The sequence below is a fragment of the Sorex araneus genome, chromosome 5, assembly GCF_027595985.1.
Source record: "Sorex araneus isolate mSorAra2 chromosome 5, mSorAra2.pri, whole genome shotgun sequence".
Classification (NCBI taxonomy): domain Eukaryota; kingdom Metazoa; phylum Chordata; class Mammalia; order Eulipotyphla; family Soricidae; genus Sorex; species Sorex araneus.
Window position 1 is genome coordinate 205,129,293 of NC_073306.1, and position 18,284 is coordinate 205,147,576.

General features: G+C 47.5%; 1 protein-coding gene and 1 long non-coding RNA gene across 3 annotated transcripts in view; both read right to left on the bottom strand.

The window, feature by feature from the left end:
- Positions 1-2,881, bottom strand: part of SEC31A (SEC31 homolog A, COPII coat complex component) — a 62,845-nt gene extending 59,964 nt beyond the window's left edge. For both annotated transcript variants that reach the window (XM_055139109.1, XM_055139108.1), the window contains exon 1: positions 2,705-2,881. The gene's annotated coding sequence lies outside the window, so the exon portion shown is untranslated. The remainder of the gene's footprint in view (positions 1-2,704) is intronic.
- A 5,576-nt stretch (positions 2,882-8,457) lies between these two features.
- On the bottom strand, positions 8,458-18,258 carry LOC129405086 (uncharacterized). Its single transcript, XR_008630305.1, has 4 exons — positions 17,750-18,258; positions 15,396-15,443; positions 11,569-11,837; positions 8,458-8,665 (listed from the first exon to the last, which is right to left on the bottom strand). It is a non-coding gene; the product is annotated as an uncharacterized LOC129405086 (long non-coding RNA).
- Positions 18,259-18,284: the final 26 nt, after the last annotated feature.

Below are 18,284 nucleotides of genomic sequence, written 5' to 3' on the forward strand. Positions count from 1 at the left end.
ATTTATGAACACCTAGTTAATGTGTAACAACTACTGAAAGAGAAAGACAAATCCACAAGAATATAAAATGACTAAGTGAGATTTTCAAGAATTGATCAACGTCTCTTTCTTGACCTCAATGCTTTACTAAGAGTAGTTCCATTTAGTAACCTGTCTCGAACCCAAGGCTTCAATACCATCTGTAAGAAACAAACAGAAAACAAGTCATTGTACTACAGTGGTCTGGAACTAACCTTAGTGACCTGAATCAAATTAGACAAGAGCACCACATCCACACAGGCTTAACTGTCAAAGCTATCAATGATACCATGACTGTCGGGGAAGAAGCTCAGTGGTAGAACATATGCACACCCCCCAAAACAAACAAACAAACAAAAATAACCCAGAATCTTGCAGGAATAGTTTCATCTGGATACATACATATTTTCTTCTCTTGAAAAATGATTATTTCATTATCACTAATTTTCTGGAACACACTGAGATTTAGAATAAAGCATGTCTTTATCCCCAGTGAGACTTGCTCTATAGCCTTTGTATAATTTTTTCCACTATTATATGGGGTTTGTTTTTTTGGGCAACTCCCGGCGATGCTCAGGGATTGCTCCTGGCTCTGCACTCAGGAATTAGTCCTGGCAACGTCGGGGACTCTATGGGTGCCAGGGTCTGCCACGTACAAGGCCAGAGCCCTACCCACTATACTATCACTCCAGCCCAATTTTTCCCCAGAATTATATGCAATAAGAATTCACACTATGCAGGCTTGCTTTGTTCAACACTGTTTTATGAAGAACGTAATCATTTTCCGCACACAATAGAAAACTGCATGGGCAGTGGTTGGGGCACATTTGCCATCTACAAAACAGCATCTACGGCTAGCAGTTAGGAGCCTGGGCTCTGGAGCCAACACCGGGTTTCAATCCAGCCCCAGCCTGCCCAGATCTGATTTTAGGCACACAGCTTTACTACGTGTACCTTTGGCGATGTCCTTGATAAAATAGTAACAGCAAATGGATTTAAATCATGGGTTGTTATGAGGACTAAGCGAGATTTTATGCACAGCACTCAGAAGAGTAACTAGCACAGAGTAAAGAAATGCTGTGTCAGCTATTACCAAAGAAATGTTTATCCCAGTGACTGTCCAAGAAGGCAAGCGTCTGGGACTGGAGAGACAGCAGGACACTTGATCTGCTCACAGCCAACCAGGGTACGATCCCCAGCACCCCTTAAGGTCCCCCAAGCACCACCAGGAGTGATCCCTGACTGCATAGTCAGGAGTAAACCCTGAGCATCACAGGGTGTAACCCCCAATATCCAAAACAAATCCTCCTTTTTGTCCAAGTTTCTCTCTAGGAGAAACTTCATGGAAACTAAGTGGAAACCTTTATTGATGTTCATTTTCTAGATGTCAAATTTAGGAAGCAACTCAACAGATCTGTTCCTTTAAAAACACAACAAATGCCACATAGAGTTGATCCACACCTCAAGTTTAAGAAAAAAATAGGAAACTGTTGAAAAAGGGAATAGAATTAAAAATTCTGACTCCCCAAACAGGGATGAGATCTCTTTAGGAAAGAAACCACCATTGCCTGGGCAGAATATCTCTTAGGAATGGACACAGTTGTTCAGAGGATCTAGACCAAGTCCCTTTACTTTGGGATTTGTAACCCTCCTGAAATTACATAGAAGATCCTATGTGTGCAACATGCATTCTTCTAGGAACATGAGCCCACACTAGCCAATCTCAAAGAGGAATGCAGTACCTAAACGTTAAGGCTCACTGATCCTTACAGTCGACAAATTTCTTTCTATTCTTACTAGTTTCAGAGAAGAACCTGCTCCCGCAAAATCAGACAGTCTAATTCTAGAAACCTCACGTTGCCCAAATAACCTTGGATCTGCGTAACACAGACTCACAAGGCCAAAACCCCAAGCTAGTCCCAAGTTCTTCAGCATCTCCAAATCCCTCCCAGGGCTGCAATTAAGGGGCAGCGTAGAAAGGAGGGACACAGAAGAACCACCCGAAGGGCGAGCCGGCTCCGGGGGACGCTGCAAGAGCACAGGCCAAAACGAGACACGATCCAGACCCCAAGGACCTGTTACAAACAGTTTCGGCGGCCAACGCCGGCATCCAAAATCTCAGCTTTACCATTTTAGGTGGGGTTTAAAAAAAAAAAAAAAGTTTGGGAGAGCAGATTTGTCACCACGGCCCATCCCCACAACTCCAGACTCCGGGGGGAAAAAAAAAACCACCCACTCCTGGAGCTCGCGGGGAGTTTTCCCGTGCCCGCAAGCCCAGGCAATATTTATTTTTTTGCGTTATTGCCCCCGCGTCCCGCAGTGAACCCGGCGGCGGCGAAAGCCCTCGGCAGCAGGTAAATAACACAAGCGCCGGCGACAAGCAATCGGGGCTGTGTCGGCCCCGCGGCCCCCGGGCCCCTGCACGGCGGCGGACGTGACAGCAGCCCCGAGAGCCCCCGGAGCCCCCGGGGCCGCCGACACCGCGCCCCGACGACCCCCGGGCGCCCGGGGGACCCCGAGCCGCCGTCCGAGCCGCCCGGGGCCGCGCCCCTCCGCGCCCGGGGCAGGCCCGGCCCGGCCCGTCGCCAGGCGCGGCCGCCGCGCGCCCCGGGACAGCGGCCCCCCCGGCCGGCCACGTCCCCCCCGGGCCCGGCGCAGGGGGCGGGGGCGGGGGCGCGGCACGTACCTGGCGGGGACCCTCGGCGAGCGTTCCTGCGTGCGTGAGTGAGAGAGCGCCCGTCCGACTCGCCCGCGATCGCCGCCGCCCCTCCTCCCGGCCCTGGGCCACCTCCACGTTCCGCTCCAACGTGGCAACGGCGGCCCCGCCCGCCGCGCCCGTCCGGCCCGTGACGCTTCCGGGAGCGACGCGGGCCCCGCCCACCGCGGCGCGCGCGCCTACACGGCACTTCCGAGAGCGGCGCGGGCCCCGCCCACCGCGGCGCGCGCGTGCCCACACGGCACTTTCCGGGAGGGACGTTGGCCCCGCCCATTGCGGCGCGCGCGCGCGCCTACGCGGCACGCAGGGCACTTCCGGAAGCGGCGTTGGTTGGGCCCTGACCGGCGGGGCGGGGCGAGCCACCCCGCGGCACCCGTGCTCCGGGGTAGGCTGCGTCAGACGCACAGAGCGGCTGGGTGCAGCGGGGGGAGTGGCCGCGGCCCAGAGGACCGCCACGTAGCGCCCAGGCGTCGGCAGCACCCCCGTGGCGTGGCCGCAGCCGACAGGCCGCCTCTGCAGGGGCCTCGCCGCGCGCGCGCGTCTCGCGGGAGCCCTGGCCAGGTGCTGCGGTACTGTCCTTGCAAGCTCGGTTACCCTGCCGTCCGGGCGTCTGCAAAGCCGGCCGTGGGCACGGAGGATCAGAGGCGCCGTGGTCGGGGACGCCTTCCCCCTAGTGTCCCTGTGAGAGCCCTTTAGCGTTTGTCCCTGCGGCGTGAGCCCGGCCTCCAGAGCAGAGGGTTTGCTTGCAGGAGGGAAGTGGCTCGCCACGGCACCGGGGCCTAGAACCTGGGTCCTACCCAGATGTCCCATTTGTCTTTCCTAAGGCTCGTTTTTGAGGTTTAGATCACAGTGAAGAGGGTGTTTGCCTTGCAGGCAGCCCACCTGAGCTCGAGCTCGTCATTCCATCCCTATGGATCCTGAGCACGGAGCCAAGAATAAGCCCTGAGTAAGGAGTAAGCATCGCCGGGTGTGGCCCCAAACCAAGTAAAACTAAAGTTTTACAGGAGTGTAATGTTTGTTCCAGGCTACAGCGTTAACATCACTGCCAGCCACCTTAGCAAGGCCCCTGGACCCTTTCTGGCCCTCTCTCAATTGTGCCCTTCCCACCTCAAAGCTCATTTTTGTGGTTTTTTTATGTCTTTGTTTCTTGGACACTGTCTCTTCCCTTGCTCCTTTGCACACCTCCCCTGATCATCTGGTATTTGGTCTTCTGATTTATAGACTCCTAGAGTGGTCGCAAATACTCTCATTGATCTTTCCAAACAGACTCTTAGTGTCTTACACGTGTGGTTCAAATGACAAAGTTCACCTGTCATTTGAACTAGGGTGCAGTTGAGCTAGGGTGCATTTCTACCACCACTCTCCCCTGCCCCCCAACAAAGTTATGTAAGACAGAAATCAAGACACTCAGTTTCTACTGTCTTAAACTTTTTCTTTTTTTCTTTTTGGATAGAGCTGCAAGGATTATTAACTGCAAAAATAAAAAAACAAAGGTGAATCACCGTTTGAGTCAACAAAATAGTGGGCCTACTAACCCATCCCCCAAAGATCCTCAAAGATCCTCGCCTCCCTGCATCTGGTACGAGGCTCCCTAGAACCTTACCCCATGATTCAAGCAGCAGCGTGTCATCTAAATATTTAATAATACATGTGTCTGGCACAACTATACTAGTTTTTCTTGCTCCATAGGATCATAAAAACTAGTTTTATATAAAACAAAAAGACACCAAATCTCTGAAAAGCATCTTTTAATCCGTTGGGTTTTCTCAGCGTTAAACTGAAATTTGGATGTTATACATGCTCCTATTAGATGTCCAACCACAACACACATGTACTCGAGTTAACAGTGAAAAAAAAAAGAGAAAACAAAATTCAAATTATAGGTAAGTGTTAAAGAGAGCTCCAAGGTCTGGAGCACATGCCTTGGCACGCACAGGACCCCAGTCAATCTCCACTACTGTTAGAAATGGATTAAATATAAAGCAAACATGACAAATTCAGTATTAAAACTTTTATACACAAATCTTGATATAGTACATTCAAAGGCCAATATAAAGTGAATTAACGCCCACATCCAAAAGAACAAAAGCAACTGGTGTTGGCGCGGATGTGGGGAGAAAAGGGACTCTCCTTCACTGCTGGTGTGAATGCTGACTGGTGCAGCCCTTTTGGAAAACAGTATGGACGCTTCTAAAAAAATTAGAAATTGAGCTCTCCTTTGACACAGCAGTACCACTTCTGGGAATATACCCCGGAGATGCAAAAAAGTATAGTAGAAATGACATCTGCACTTATGTGTTCATTTGCAGCACTGTTTACAATAGCCAGAATCTGGAAAAATCCCGAGTGCCCGAGAACAGATGACTGGTTAAAGAAATTTTGGTACATCTACACAAAGGAATACTATGCAGCTGTTAGAAAAGATAAAGTCAAAAAAATTGCATAAAGGTGGATCAACATGGAAAGCATCATGTTAAGTAAAATGAGTCAGAAAGAGGATAGACATAGATTGCACTCATTTGTGGAATATAAAGTAACAAAATGGGAGACTAACACCCAAGAACAGTAGAGATAAGTACCAGGAGGATTACTCCACAGCTTAGAAGCCAGCCTTGCATGCTGGGGGAAAAGGCAGATCAGATAGGGAAGGGAACACCAAGTGGAGGATGCTAGGAGGGCCCTTCCGGATGGGAGATGCGGGCTGAAAGTAGATTATAGACCAAACGTGATGGCCACTTAATACCTCTACTGCAAACCACAACACCCAAAAGGAGAGAGAGGCGGGATGGGCTGGGGGAGGTTGGGGTGGGGGTGGTGGGAGGGATGCTGGGACCATTGTTGAAAATGGGCACTGGTGGAGGGATGTGTACTTGACCACTGTATGACTGAAATGCAAGCACGAAAGTTTGTAAGTCTGTAACTGTACCTCACGGTGATTCACTAATAAAAAAAAATTTTTAAGTGAATTAACTCGATTCCAGACTCAATACATTAACCATCAGTTAAGTATAACTCCCCTATAAAACGTAATAAAACATAAGATGTTTTAAATGCAGATAGTTCTTATCTTAAATAAGAAAACAGAAATGCAAAGAAGTTTTTGTCTATGGGACTAATAATCTGTAAACTTGTATTAAAAGAAGAAAACAAATAATTCTTATTGTTACAAATGTAAGAAACAAAAACTGGTATTTAAAACATACCAAAACTAGGGCCCAGGCATTGCCCACTGGTTGAGCACATGCTTTACATCCAACAGACTAGTTTCAACTAATCCCCAGCATCCCATGCTCCCCTGAGCATCACCGGAGCTAACTCCCAAGGCCTGAGCTGTCATCTAGGGACCCATCACCATCAGAGAAAACCCTGAAACTTTTTCCCTTTGCTTTTTGGGCTACACTAGCAGTACTCAGGGTTTATTTCTCTCTGGCTGCACATTCAGGCATCACTCCTGGCGGGGCTCGGAGGACCATATGGGATGCCAGAGATCCAAGCGGTTGGCCATAGGCAAGAAAAAGGCCCTACCTGCCACACTATGGCTATGACCCTAAAACTAATTTTTTTTCCTGCATTGTCATTTGTTTTAAAACTAAACTTTTTTAAAAAAAGAAAACTGTTTCAGAGCTGATAGGGCACTTGCTTTGCACGTGGTCAACATGTTTGCTCCTCAACATCCCCTAGTACCACCAGATGTAGCCCAAAAGCAAAACAGAAAAGGTTAGCATACAACCGACCTCAGGTCAATTCCCGGTACCACAAGGAGCCTACATTGCCCGGGATAGCCCTGGAGGCCCCACGCACTGCTACGGGAGTTCAGGTAGCTCCAATTGGATCCTTGGACCCTTCACTAAACTGCTGGCTGAGAGCATCAGTGGGGCCCCCTAAGGCTGTCCTGAACATTGCACTCTCCCATCTCCAGACAGAATGTTGTCCTGCTCATCTTCAAATGAGCACTTCTTTTGTTTGGGGCCACTCCCAGTTGCTCAGGTTATCACTCCTTACTATACACAGGGATCACTCCTGGAGGGGACTGGGACACCATATGGGGTAACAACACAGATCAAACCTGGGACAGCTGGGTTCAAAGCAAAGGCACTACCCTCCCTATTCCCGCCCCCAAATGCACACCTTTCATATGAACTGGCTAAATGCCGCACACCTTCTACCATTTTACTGAGAACCCCTTTCGTGTGAAATTTTCACTGTTACCACTTCCTGTTCATTCTTTGTGACATGACTCCCTTTACTTTTGGCTTTCTCTGGTGGTACACTTAGAACTGCCTCTTGAATGGTGCTGAATGAACGTTTCCATGTCGGTCTCTGTATTCTGTAACACCAGTGACACTCCACGCGAATTCTACAAAATTATTTTGTAAAGTCTTACAATGCTAGGACTGCCAGTAATTCTTTTTTTTTTTTTTGCTTTTTGGGACACACCTGGCGATGCACAGGGGTTACTCCTGGCTCTGCACTCAGGAGTTACTCCTGGCGGTGCTCAGGGGACCACATGGGATGCTGGGATTCGAACCCGGGTTGGCTGCGTGCAAGGCAAACGCCCTCCCCGCTGTGCTATCGCTCCAGCCCCCAACTGCCAGTAATTCTTTATCACTGTAACATCTTCACCTGGGCATTGTTTTATTAGAGCTTTCTTTTAACCAATTCAAGATAACTTTGAATAAAATCGAAAGAACCTTTATTGATAGCACAATTTTTAATTTTTTTTTGCTTTTTGGGTCACACCTGGCGATGCACAGGGGTTACTCTTGGCTCTTCACTGAATCACTCCTGGCCGTGCTCAGGGGACCATATGGGATGCTGGGAATTGAACCTGGGTTGGCTGCATGCAAGGCAAATGCTCTACCCACTGTGCTACCGCTCCAGCCCCACAATGTTTTTTCAGAATCCTTGCAGTTATAATTTTCTTTCAGTGCCAACTTCAATGCTTTGGCCTGAATGCTGGACAAATGGTAATTTATTTTTGCTCAGTTAATCCACTGTGCAGCCAAATACATCATAACATCATAAGCAGATTTCTGTTCTTAAATTTTATCAAATGCTGAATTACAAACTGTAGAGGTAGTACAGAAGGTAGGGACTTGTCTTGCATGCAGCCAACCCCGGTGCAAGCCCCAGCACCCTATACAGACCCACTCCCCCACACTAGCCCCACCAGGATTGATCCAAACACAATCAGGAGTAAGCCCTAAGGAAAACTATGTGTGACCCCATAACAAAATATTGAATGTGGGGGCTGGAGCAATAGCACAGCAGGTAGGGAATTTGCCTTGCACACGGGGTTCGATTCCCAGCATCCCATATGGTCGCCTGAGCACCGCAGGGGTGATTCCTGAGTGCAGAGCCAGGAGTAACCCCTGTGCATTGCCAGGTGTGACCCAAAAAGCAATATATATACATATATACAAAATGAACTTACCTCATCAGTATTTCTTTTAAAAAGAAAATTGTAGCTTCACACAGCAATGTCTTGTCCTATTATTGTTTTGCTGTCATCATCTTCAAATCCAGTAACCACATTCAATTTCATTTCATGATTACCAATTTAGTTTGCTGCTCGATCATTTTTACTAACCAATTTCCTCTCATGATGATCATTTTTGTAACAATGTCACTTAGACTTAACATTGGGTGACAAGGAGGCAACTCAAATGTGCTTTGCTGTGTATGTGTTTGAACTAACACGTAATGACTGATCACCAGTAAACTTTGAAGGAAATTAGTTTATTTATCACGACACTCATCTTTTATTGGCATGATGACATACAGACTAAAGAATAAGTTAGCAGCAAAGTTTACATAACAGTTCAGTTACTACTGTGAGATTTTCAACTGTATTGCTGGTGCTATTTACATTGTGAAGACTCATCTTCATCTACATGCCATGTAAAGAAAAGTACGCAGAGTAAAGATCACCTGTAATTAAAAAGGAAAAACCTGTATTAGTTCACAAAGCAGTCACACACGCAAAATATGTGCTCTATCAGCCACTGAGGCATACGTCCCCAATCCACAAGGCAATCAAAAAGATTTTTAGAATCAGGAGATGGTATAATAATTTGGGCACACACCTAGCATGTCTTAACCTGGATTCAATTCCTGGGTGCAGCCCTGGATCCCCTGCGCACCTTTGGGGTTGGTATCCAGGCACTGCAGGACCTAAGCAGAAGCCACTTAGCCTCAGGCCCGTAACACTGAACTACCAGCAGATTGGCTGAGAATCGTGGTGTTCCCTGAGTGCTGCTCAGGAACCCCTCTCCATATATATGAGGACCACAAAGTCACCAAGGGTACACCCGACAATGCTGGTGTATGTGGGGCTAGAAGAATCAGAGAGAGGGATTGATCAAGTTCAATTGAACTCAGCAAGACATATGCTCTACCACTTGAGCTAATTCCCTACCTCAGTCAATTTTTCTGCTCCCCTTTTTGGTTTGTAACCTACAGTGCTGGGGATCAAACTGGATCTCCCACATATGGAGTATGCCCTCCAGCCCTTTCAGCTATCTACCCCATCCTCTGGTTGTGTTCAGGTGGTGCTCGGGGACCATTATGCAGTGCCATACTGAACCGGTAAGTCACTCGCAGATCAAGTGCCTTAATCTCTGTACTATCTCTCCAGCCAAAACACTCTATTAGAATGTTTAGAAATAATCTAATACAGAACTCTTCAAATAAGAATGTGCCAGTCCAAATTTATAGTTCAAAGACATCATTTTACTAACTTTCCCTTATGTTTATAACCCTTTACTCTTGGGGGGGAAAAAAGTTATAAATAGGTTAAGTTTATTGTTGTCCAAACAGCAGATTATAATCACAAGATGAATATGGAATGGTCACATAGCTCCTTTACTGCTACCTTAATTTTTTAAATATATTTTATAAACCTCTTCATAGACATACATGAATGTTTAAACTGTTCTTCCTTTTTTTGTGGTGCCAAAGATTAAATCCAGGACCTCACACAGGCAAGGCAGCATTCTAGCACTGAGCTACATTCCCCAGCATACCCCCAGAAACAGAAAATTGGGGCTGTAGAGACAGTACAGCGGGCCAGGTGTTTGTCTTGCACACAGCTGAGGTGGATTCAATCCCCAGCACTCCATAAGGGTGCCAGGTACGATCCCTGAGCCCAACCAGATGTGGCCTCAAAACATAAGAAACAAAAACATAACCAACAGAGGGTCAAAGCAATAGCTCAATGGACTAAATCTACACACTGCAGGTAACAGGCCAGGTTTAATCCTGGCTACTACAGATCCCCCGAACACAGCTAGGTGTGACCCCAAAACAAACAGCACCTTAAATTAACACCAAGATGTTGGATATCATTGGTTTGTCCTTTCTCCCCTTGCCACTAGGAGCTTAGGTTTATCAGTCACACCCATCAAAGTGCTCCTGAGTCACTCCCATTCCTTTGTTTATCTGTAACCACTTCTACCAGCTTATCTGCTCTTTCCTTAATATGACTGCTAATTGGTAAGGTCAGAACTTCCTAGGACACTGAATATTATAACATTGCCTTTCTCTCCTCTTTATGCCTTTTGAATAATTTACTTTAAAGCTATGTCTTTTTTGTATAGACACAAGAAGACAATATTATGTTTTTGTAACTTGGGACTTAATTGGCCTCGAATATTATTCCCTCCCGGGCATCTGCTTTCTCCACTTAAGCCTCAGTTGCCCTCAGTTCCTAGCACCCCAAAGTAGGGTCCCCGACGTGGGGCGGGAAGGATCCAGGGCAAGCGGTGAGTTATGTGACACCCTGGCATGAGATGGGCCTGGCCAAAGTGCCTAATTCTTAACTATAAGTTAAGAGCTTGATCATAGACAAATGCTGTCATGATCCAATATGAGACTGGGACCCTGCTAGGGATAGGAAAGACTGTTCTGGCCTGAGCACTGTAGTCTGAGATTGAGATGGCCCCAGGAGAGCAATTCTATAAGCTTTAATGCATCTCTTATTGTGTCCATACAAAATGATTAATATTATGAATTCTTATATGTTTGCTGGCTGAGGAGAAAAGAAACACATTCATGGGACTCCGCCCTTGGGTGGATCCTCCTGCTGAAAGAGAATTAAGTCCTAGGAGAAGCATCCCCTGAGGGAAAAGAACCTTAACCTATTGCTGACCACACCTATGTGTATGCCCCAACCCCCTCATGCTGTGGAGATTTAACTAGGCTGTAAGAGTGGGTTGGGGGCCAGATCCATGGGGGGCAGAGAGAGAGAGAGAGAATGAAGTAGGATGGGGGAGAAAGAAGCGGGAGGAGAATCAGAGGAGAATGGAGAAAGAAGTTTGGAATAAACTGCCATGAGACCAACCATCTTGGCTCCGTCCGTTCCTTCACCTGCCTCGCCACCCGCGCCTTTCTTTCTTTTTATTTTTGTGTTTTACACACAAGTAACCATAAAAAAACTCTTCCCTTTCTATTCTTCAAATTTGAGAAACAGAAAGATAACATGCACAACTAATGACAGAAGTGGTACTTGATTTGAGATTCCCAGCTTCATGAGCAAAGTTTATTTGTTACAGAACGGTTATGGTTATTTGCTGGCTTATCAATACCAGCAGTTTGGTAAATTTAAATCCTAAAACATAATCTCTAAGAATTTCACAGGATAAAAAATCTTTCTAAGAAATTACCCAATTTTAAGTTCTTGAATCAACTAACCAGACAATTTTTTGAAATCATATCTGCTATCTTTGAAAAGTAAAACAAGTGAAATTTGAAATAAACCCACATTATGCAAATAAACTATTTAGAGTCAACTTTTCCATATTTTGTCAAATCCAATAAATTTATAAATCCCTTACCTGATACATATCTTCAATTTTTTCTTCTTTTTTTTTGGTCACACCTGGAGATGCTCAGGGGTTACTCCTGGCTCTGAACCCAGGAATCATTCCTGGCAGTGCTGGAGAACCATATGGGATGCCAGGGATCAAATCCAGGTCGGCTGCATGTGAGGCAAACACCCTACCCGCTCTACTATCGCTCCGGCTCGACTTATCTTCAGATTATTTGATCTGGTACAAGAAGTTGCACAAATGTTGTACAAGAAAAACACCCTTCAACTGTATTCCTGAAAGTAAAAACAGTTATAGGTAAATCAATGTACAAAAATTACATCAGATATAGAAGCTTCCTAATTTTCTTTATCCATAAGTCCTCATCCACATACATTAATCACAACAAATCATGATGTGAACAGCAGTGGAAAATGTTTAATCATTGGACGTTTGTTTTATTATTTTCAACTTAAGGCCTAGTGTAAGATTTTAATTGCTTATATTTAATATTAAATGCACCTTTCTATAAATTCCAACTGTCTTCTGAAAACCGTCAAGATACCCAGTTGTACTATAAGTGGTAAAAATCTTAGAAATATTCAAGTATATAATTTTGCAAATTATTTTCTTTTGGTTTTAGGACCACACCCGAAGTTCTCAGGGCTTACCCCTGGCTCTGTGCCGAGATCACTCCTGACAGGCACTGAGGGTCATATGGGGTGCCAGAGATTGAACCCAGGTCAGCTGTGTGTAAGGCAAGCGTCCTTCCCACTGTACCATCACTCCAGCCCCACAAATTACTTTAACCTGAAGTTGTCTTCTCAGCACCAAGTCTGATAAAAGATAGCGATAACTTTATTCAAAAACAACTGCTTTATGGAGTAATATCTCTAAGATTTTCAATAGTCTTATAGACTCAAGACTATAAAACTAAACACTATAGCACTGTCATGCAGTTGTTCATCAATTTGCTCGAGCAGGCACCAATAACGTTTCCATTGTGAGACTTGTTACTGCTTTGGGATATTGAATATCGCCACAGGTAGCTTGCCAGGCTCTCCAAGAGGGACGGAGGAATGGAACCTGGGTAGGCCACTTGCAAGGAAAACAATCTACCCGCTGTGCTACTGCTCCAGCCCATAAAAAATCTAAACACTACTGATTAAAATCTTAGTGCAACACTAGATCTGAACTATGTTCATTGGGTTCACTAAAGGAGAAGCCCACAGAATGTGTTTAGTGACAGAAAGATAAAAACTAAATACACTCTCCATATTAAATTATTATGCTTTGAGGGAAAGGGCAAGTGACTATTCTTGCATCATCTTAACTCCAGCCTTTGGCAAATATTTGTGAATGGATCTTCCTATAAGTAACTGAATTATATTCCTTTAAGAATACTAAACAGAAAGGCCAAGATTTCCAAAGAAATGTGTACTGTAAGCAAAATACTATTGGTAGGGATACTCAATCTCTATGTAGATTGTTTCCCAAAGCGGCTAATACTGCCTTCTCAAGGTGCTGGTATAATCTTGGGGGCCAGCACTTTCCAGGAAGACACTAAGGGATTTTTTTTCAAAAACAGTACTAAGTTTGGGGACCACTGATCTAGTTCTAATTTTCTATTTCCACCTAAGCAGAACTAAGAGGGAATATGGATCCAAGAAAAATTATGAGCAAGGCAGAGAGTAAAAACCAAAAAACCACCTCACATAAAGTCCCTCAAAACTTTTCACAAGGAGGGGCTGGAGTGATAGCACAGCGGGTAGGGTGTTTGCCTTGCACTCAGCCGACCCAGGTTCAAATCCCAGCATCCCATATGGTCCCCTGAGCACCGCCAGGGGTAATTCCTGAGTGCATGAGCCAGGAATGACCCCTGTGCATTGCCTGGTGTGACCCAAAAAGCAAAAAAATAAATAAATAAATAAATAAAAATAAAAAATGAAGGAGGATTCCTCAAAAAAAAAAAATTTTTTTTTCACAAGGAACTTAGTTAGCTACAGTTTAGACAGACAAAAACAGACTGGAGGGGCTGGAGTGATAGCACAGCGGGTAGGGCGTTTGCCTTGCACGCAGCCGACTCGGGTTCGAATCCCAGCATCCCATATGGTCCCCTGAGCACCGCCAGGGGTAATTCCTGAGTGCAAGAGCCAGGAGTAACCCCTGTGCATCGCCGGGTGTGACCCAAAAAGCAAAAAAAAAAAAAAAAACAGACTGGAAAAATTGAACAAGCATAATACTTGGCTACAGGTGCTCTCAGACTTGAAATGATCAGACTTGGACGTTAATTATTATACCTTTGATTCAATGAACTGCAAATTAAGGGAGATGGCTCATAGCACGGAAGAACAAGCCTGGCATGCAGAGGCACCAAACTCGATGCCCAGCACCACAAAGTTCCTGGAGCACCAATACTAAGCCAGTCAGCACTGCCTGGCAGTCCTTGGACTCAGCGCCCCCAGGTTCCTGGGGGTAATGCTTTAAGGGGCCTCCCCCAAATGGCATTTAAAATGATATTTAATATGAGGAGTCCAACTTCCAAGTTTACCCCCAGTAGTATCCCTCTTCCTTCTGTGTGATCTCCACCACAAGCAAAACAGGGCAAAGTGAAGGCATGTCACACATTAATCATAACCTTAAAAAGAAATGCTTCCATCTTCACCTGTCGCTCTTGGGATTTCCTCCAGAAAACACAAGCTGTCAAGACACTGACAGGCTTTGTCACAACATTCAAACAGGGGAACTGGAAAAACAGTATAGGGGGCAGAGCGCTCGCCTTGCAGAGGCTGACCAGGGTGTGATCCCCAGCATCCCAATGGTCTCCTGAGCACCATCAGGAGTAACCCTCGAACGTACACTCCTACCTTGCAAAAAATCCCTCTTAGGGGGCTGGAGCGATAGCACAGCGGGTAGGGCATTTGCCTTGCACACAGCTGACCTGGGTTGATTCCCAGCATCCCATATGATCCCCTGAGCACCACCAGTAATTGGTGTAATTGGAGTAATTCCTGAGTGTAGAGCCAGGAGTAAATCCTGTGCATCGCCAGGTGTGACCCAAAAAGAAAAAAAGAAAAAAACCAAAACCCTCTTAGTCTAGGAAGAGTTTCTATGGTGATGATCTCCAGGTCTCAGCCAACAGACATCAGAGAATGCACAATCAGTTCAGAAGATAATGTCTGTTTCCCTCAGTCCTCAGGCAGTTTATTCCTGGTGGTAATCCAAGGATCATATATGTTGCTCAGGATTGAGCCCATGTCTGCTGTGTGCAGGACACGTGCTATACTAGCTCTCTGGCTAAAGATTAACTTTTTCTACTGAAGGAAAATACTGTGTTTAATTTCACTTGTGATTAGGTGGCTCTACCGAATAAAGGTTCTCAACCATCCTGGCAGGTGAGTCCTTTCTCGGTCCAAGGAGAGCCCAGCAAGCTACCAAAAGTATCTTGCCCACATGGCAAAGCCTGGCAAGCTACCTGTGATAGATATATTAGATATGCCAAAAACAGTAACAAGAAGTCTCACAATGAAGATGTTACTGATGCCCGCTAGAACAAACCGATGAGCAACAGGATGACAGTGATAAAGTGTTATTTTATCAGCAATAAGTTCAATAGTTTTACACAAGACTGGTTGTGAGAAATAAACGTGTATGGGTAGCACTATGCCTGGCCCCTAGCTGTTCAATAAATTTTACGTTATTTTTCCCCAAGTAACCGATCACTTGGGGAAATGCTATACACTGAATTAAATTCACCAAACCCTTTACAATTTCATTTCTGACTTAACAATTCTCAAATTCCCACTCATTGCTATTGATGACTACCTCCTCCCGTGAAAATTTTGAGTTATTACCTTTCAAGGTCAAGGAATCTTTTGCCAGCAGCTCCAAGAACGTAATTCCTGAGAAAAGATATTCTAATTACTCTGTGTAGTAGTAAAGACTTTTACAAACAACACCATCTTTATGAGAGCTTACATATCCTCATTTAATCATTCAATAATCACAGCAGTTCATTATGTGAACAGCAGTGAAAAGTTTAATCACTGGATATGAAGGTACCAAAGGGATCAAAGATATGATCAAGTGGTCAAACTGGCCACAAGGCCATTAATAAACTAGTCCATTAACAAAAAATAGTATGTGAAAACTAAAATCAAATGTAAAGATACAAATTCCAGACTGGTTCCCGAACTCTCTGCAGCACCGCACTATGTCCATCCCATTCATAAGGGCCCCTGAGGACTCAGGTCAGTTCCATGAGCTAATCTACAACATCCAAGTAAATCTGTTAGGCAACAAAGCCAGTGATTCCTGGTCATTAATAAGCAGGAGAATTCCACCTTTCCTAGGGAGTCACAGTATCTGAAACTTAAGTAGCCAAATAAACAAAGCCCTCTTTTCCTCTGTACTCTGAGGTTGAACCAGCAGCGTGAATACTTTCAACTATTGGGGAGAGGGGGAGATAAGCGCCTGGACCTGGGGTTTCATTCCCATCAACCCCCCAGGTTCCGAGCAGGTTACACTACCTAGGAACCTGTTTCAGTAGCAGCCCCTGGTTCTGGAGCAACAGCACAGAGGATAGGGCATTCGCCTTGTAACTGGCAGGCCAGGGTTAGATCCCTGGCATCCTATATAGCAGCCCCCCTGCCCCCATCACCAGGAGTAATTCCTGAGTGCAGAGCCAGGAGTAACCGTTGAGCATCACCAGGTGTGATGCAAAAGCACACACACACAAAAATCAATAGCAATCCTCGAACCCAGATCCCTATTGATACACCAAGCACTCACCAGCCTCACTCTAGTTGGAAGCACCACACCCAGCAACGTTCAGGGCTTGCTCTTGGCAGGGCCCAGGGACCCCATGTGGTGCAGAAATCCAGGATGGATTTTAGTTTTTTAACTGGCGGCAGTGGTAAGTCGAGGGCCTCCCCCATGCTCTCCCACCGAGCTCCATTCTCAGGTCCCACCTCACTTGTTTCTATTCAGCTCCACTCAGGTTTTAATTGGCCAAATACCAGAAAAGGCTTTAATAATCCCACCAACCCATAATTTAAATCCAGTCCTGCCCTCAGTGCCCATTACATCCGAACTTACACGGCGGCTGGGGTGATAGTACTGCGAGGAGGGCGTTTGCCTTGCATGTGGTCACCCCGGGTTCTACCCCGGGGCATATGCCCCTTTGGTCCCCGGAGCACCGACAGGCGTGATTCCTGAGTGCAGAGCCAGGCATGACCCTGAGCATTGCTGGGTATGATCTAAAAGCAAACAAAAGGCAAAAAAAAAACCGGGGCTGGAACAATAGCACAGCGGGTAAGGCGTTTGCCTTGCAGGCGGCCGACCCGGGTTCGATTCCCAGCATCCCATATGGTCCCCTGAGCACCGCCAGAAGTAATTCCTGAGTGCATGAGCCAGGAGTAACCCCTGTGCATTGCTGGGTGTGACCCCAAAACCAAAAATAAATAAATAAATAAAAAGGCAAACCCCCACATGCCCTGTGGATCAATTTTCCCCAATTCACGGCTTATTCCTTACAGTCCGGGTGAAGGGCATTACAGAGGCCAGAAAAAAAAAAAGTTCGTTTCATTCCGGGTAGACGCAGGCACGTTAAAATGACGAAATACCGGAAAAGACGGCCTCCCGGGGCTGGAGCGAGAGCACCGCGGGGAGGGCGTTTGCTTGGCACGTGGCCAACCCGGGTCCGATGCCCAGCATCCCATCCGGTCCCCCGAGCACCACCAAGGGTAACACCGCCAGGAACAAAGCCTGTGCAACGCGGGTGTGACCCCCAAAAAGCAAAGACACAAACAGCAAAAGGAAAAACGGCCAATGGCTGGAAGAACCCGGGCAGAGCCAACCAAAAGGAGGGCCCTGCAGCAACCGTTCCCGGAAACACCGGCCGGTTCTGGGGCGCGGAGAAGAAACGCAAAAGCGTTGTGCGTTTGCGCCAGGGGGCGCGGGCAGCCTTCTTCGGCCCCCGTCTGTGGAGAGCGAACTCCCAACGCCTCGCTCGCCGCTCCCCCGTCAGGGCGCGGACCTTGCCCGTTTCCCGGCGCGGTGCACGGCGCCCGCCCGCGCCCGCCCAGCTCGGCGCCCCTCTCCCCTGCCGCCCCCGGACGCTGCTGCTCTGCTCCTCAGGGGCGGCGGCTCTCACCAACGAGCCCCTCTCCCACCTCCGCGCGGCCCGCGGGCGACGTGCGCGCCTCACCTCAGGCTCCGCGGAGAGCCACGGCGGGCACAGGGCGCGGCCCCCGCGACGGGACCTCGCCCCCGGGCGGCGCGCGCCCGGCCGGCCCGAGCCCGGCCCCAGCATCTTGGCGCCGCCGCTTCCTTTCTCCTCAGGCGCCCGAGGCCTCGGTCCTTCCCTCAAGATCCTGCTCGCATCCGGACGCCCTCGGCTTGGCCCCGGCGTCGCCGCCTGTCGCGCTCACGCCCGGCCGCGCGAGGCGCGCGATGGCGCCGGATTGAAGCCCGACGGGCGCGGGGCGAGAAAGGCCGGGAGGGAGCCAGCGGGGACCGCGCCCGAGCCGCCAACCCGCCCGGCGCTGAGGAGAGGGGAGGAGGGGCCGGCAGCGGCGAGCTTTAATCCCCCCGGCGTTCCTCATTGGCTGCTGCGCCACGACGTGGCCGGGGATTGGCCGGCGCGCCGAGCGCCACGCCCCCGGGAGAGGAAGGGTTGGGCCGTGCGCCCCGAGAGCCCGCCTTCCGCGGCAAATAAAGGTCGTGGCCGCCGCGCCGACAGG